Genomic DNA, 3936 nt, shown 5'->3' on the forward strand with positions numbered 1-3936 from the left:
AAACAACTATTTCTAACCCCAAGAATAGTATTAATACGCCAAAATCCATTTTGGTATACTAAGTGATTGAAATAATAAACAGGGGAGAAGAGAGAAAGAGTCCTCAAAGAGAAATTCCAATTCTTAAATATTGAAGAAATGAAGGAAATAAAAACTCACCATTGGGACATCACAGTAATAATTATGGCAGACAAGACGCCCTGATGAATGCAAAAATTAGTGGAAGGAATTTAAACAGGAAAGGATATTTGTATCTTCTTAGGATATCTCCACTGATATATTTATTAGTTGCTGTGGTTTTAGCACATGCTCTCAAATTACCTATGTCTCCTTTTGATACTTCTCCCTCTGGGAGCAGAACTTACTTCTTCTAAGTGTGGGCTGAATTTAATAATTTGCTTTTGACTTTACGTGAATGGAAAGGGGAAAAATAGTAACTTTTTAGTGGACAAATCTGGAAATCTTCCCCCTAACCAAGTGGTGAGAGTTAATACTTTGGAAGGAGAAGGACACATCACCTCTGTGATATTCTTCCCCCAAATACACATAATTAAGCTAATTGAGAGAAAACTTTAGTGTATTAATTTGCTAGGAATGCTGGAACTAATACCATAGACTGAACCACGTATACAACAGGCATTTATGTTCTCACATTCTGGAAGCCAGTAGTGTGAGATGCAGGTGTGAGCAAGGCTAGTCTCTTCTGAGACCCCTCTCCTTGGCTGTCGAAGGCCGTCTTCTCTCTGTGTCCTCACTTGGGTGTCCCTCTCTGTGTGTCTATGTCCTGAACTGCTCTTCTTTTAAAAACACCAGTTCTATTGGATTAGGGCCCTCTCTAAAGACCACATTTCACCTAATTACCTCTTCATATGCTCTGTCTTCAAATACAGTTATATGGGGCAGCCCCGGTGGTGGCGCAGCAGTTTAGCACTGCCTGCAGCCCGGGGTGTGATTCTGGAGACCCTGGATCGAGTCCCACATCAGGCTCTCTACATGGAGCCTGCTTCTCCCTCTGCCTGTGTCTCTGCTACTCTCTTTCTTTCTCTCTCTCTCTGCATCTCTATGAAGAAATAAATAAAATCTTTAAAAAAAAATACAGTTATACCCTCAGTTGTAAAAGCTAGGTCTTCAACATCCAAATCTAGGGAGGAGGAACTCAGATAAATCCAAATAGAGAAACAGTCTATGAAATAACTACCTGACACTCTTCAAAATTTAATGCCATGAAATAATAGGAAGGACTAAGGAACTTTTTCACAGATAGAAAGGGTCTGAAGAGATATGAAGAGCAAATGCAATGGGGACTCTCAGGTCAAATGCTGGAAACAAGATCAGTATTGGTGGAAAACCAAGGGAATCCATATAAACTCAACAGTTCAGCTAATAGTACAAAATAAATTTTAATTAATTAATATTTTATTATATAAGACAATAACATTGGGGGAAGTAGACTGAAAGGCACAAGGAGCAATCTGTACCATCTTTGCAACTTTTTTTGAAAATCTAGAATTATTTCCACAAAAAGCTAAAAAATAGAAGTTATTTCAATCTTCAAAATTACCTAACTTTACTTGAGAAAAAAAAAATTACCCAAGAGAAAAGAAATTCCTGTCATGGATTTTCCTTTTAAAGCCTTTCTGTGGGTAGTCCGGGTAGCTCAGTGGTTTAGCGCCGCCTTCAGCCCAGGGTGTGATCCTGGACAACTGGGATCGAGTCCCACGTCAGGCTCCCTGCATGGAGCCTGCTTCTCCCTCTGTCTCTCTCTCTCTTTCTCTGTGTCTCTCATGAATTAATCAAATCAATCAATCAATCAATCCTCTCTGTGTAAGAATGGTTTTCTTCTCTAATGACTTTGGAGTCTTCCTACTTTTTGCTTTCTCATTTTGAAAGTGAGTTGCATATCCTATTAATTCTACTGGTCACTGGTTCCTTCAGGCATTCACCCTACTGCCATCAAGCTGTCATGAAACACCCACTATGCACTTTGCACAGGACATGATTAGAATGTGTTCTGGTCATTGAGGTACACATGGAGTGGGTGCACCATCTGGAATGCACATGAATGGGTAAGGGAGACAATCTGAAAGCACATCATTATTGCAATGCAGCTTCAGATCCAAGGAGATAAGAACGTGAGATGTCCAGCAAAAAAAAAACAAGAAAAAATGCCTCACTGTGCCTGCCCAGAGAAAATTGAGTTCTAGTTTTCAAGAAGAGACGCAAAAATGAGGTCATGCAGGACATGGGGCAATGCACAGAATGACTCAGTGGGGAGGTAGATTTGTGTACGTATAGATATTTGCAAGATAATTAACAAGAACTGCAAATAATTTGGTATTATTTGGAAACAGATTTTGAGAGGAGATCTAGGGAGAGCATATGGGGTGGGTCTAAAGGCAGCCTGAGAGAAGACCGAGGTCCCGAAAATGTTTACCAGATTTGGAGGCAGAGACTCTGCTTTTAGCCTCAGACAGCTCTAATCTAGGGTGAGACCATGAGGCTGCACTTTGTAATGATCCATCTGGGAAGACAGCATGGAGGATGAAGGCACCAGGTTGGCCTGGAGAAAAAAGAGCAGATGATAAGTCGATCTGCAAGTGTCTGGGTTAGATACTGGGAGAGCACTGGGCCCGAAGAGAACAACACTTTCAGAGGTATTTAGCCAATCCCTTCAACAATCATGCTCCTTCAGCAGCATATTCACTACAATTGGAATGATACAGAGAAGATTAGCATGGCCCCTTGAAAGGGTGATATGCAAATTCGTGAAGCATTCCATATTTTTTAAAAAATCGATTACCTACCAAATGTTTGCATGGGCAACGGGAGAAATAAGATTGTAGGCATATTTTCAGATTTCTCTTTAAGGTGTGGTTAGATTTGACTGGTAGTGGTAGTGAAATCTAACACTGAATCTAACACTATTGGTAGTGGTACCCCTCGTAGTACTAATATTACGACTAGCAGTGAGAGTATTATTATTGCTGCTACTGCCATTGTTACTAGTTCTAGTAACACAAGTAGCACTGAGGTGCTTGCTGAGCGTCAGGCGAGCTGCCTTCCTCTCTGTACCCTGCACTCAGAGGGCTCTTGCTCTTGGCTCAATGCCCTGCTTTCACCATCTTGAAATTCTTTATTTTTTCCCCCAGGTGAGCTGACCTTGGCTGTCGTTCTCGATTCATCTGTCTCTTCAGATTTCCAGCTGGCAATTCACTCTGCGGCCTCCATTCTTTGGTGGATCTAAGGTGTTTAGTTTGTTTTCTTGCAAGGACAGGAATGATGATTTCCAAGGTCTTTACACATCAGAGCTGATGTCAGAGGAGATTGGCTTCCAGGTTGTGCCATGTCAATCCTGAAGACCCTGTGGGGCCTCAGGGAAACATCCGGGGGTGATTATCTTAATCCAGGACAGAGATAGAGCTGGTTCAGGTGTGGCAGGCAGGCAGCATCACACATGTGATTGTCTTCTTGGTTACTCCTCAGGGATGACTGCATCCACTCCAGAAGCTTCCACATGCCTTAGACTAAGTGCTTGGGAGAAGGAGATCTGTGCTTGGGAGAAGGAGATCTGTGCTGGGGGTCAGGGAGGTTGGGTTTAGACATGGATGTAACTATAGGCAAGACAAGAGAAAGATTAGGGAGAGATGAGTGACCAAAGGTGTTAAATAATATAGAGATATCAGGGGATTCAGGCTTAAGAAACTGTCCTTGGATTTGAGTAAACCTCTTAAATTCAAGAAACAGTTTTATTTTACCAAAATACCCAATAAAATAAATATGTTAATTTTGACAAGTGTTTGAGGAGTAACAGGATCAAAGTCTCCAAAGCTATAGGAGAGTGACTGGAATAAGCAGATGATAACAAATCCAAGGAGGTAGTGAGATATGATGGAGACGCTGGCCTTCAGAGACATGGGGACCCTAGTCTATGGCACG

At 41.6% G+C, this 3936-nt stretch overlaps 1 non-coding gene across 1 annotated transcript; it reads left to right on the forward strand.

Annotated features, from left to right (window-relative positions):
• The first annotated feature begins 2680 nt into the window (after window positions 1-2680).
• Window positions 2681-2785, forward strand: LOC121477634. Its single transcript, XR_005984305.1, has one exon. It is a non-coding gene; the product is annotated as a U6 spliceosomal RNA (small nuclear RNA).
• The last annotated feature ends 1151 nt before the right edge of the window (window positions 2786-3936 follow it).

Source organism: Vulpes lagopus, chromosome 17 (assembly GCF_018345385.1).
Source record: "Vulpes lagopus strain Blue_001 chromosome 17, ASM1834538v1, whole genome shotgun sequence".
Taxonomy (NCBI): domain Eukaryota; kingdom Metazoa; phylum Chordata; class Mammalia; order Carnivora; family Canidae; genus Vulpes; species Vulpes lagopus.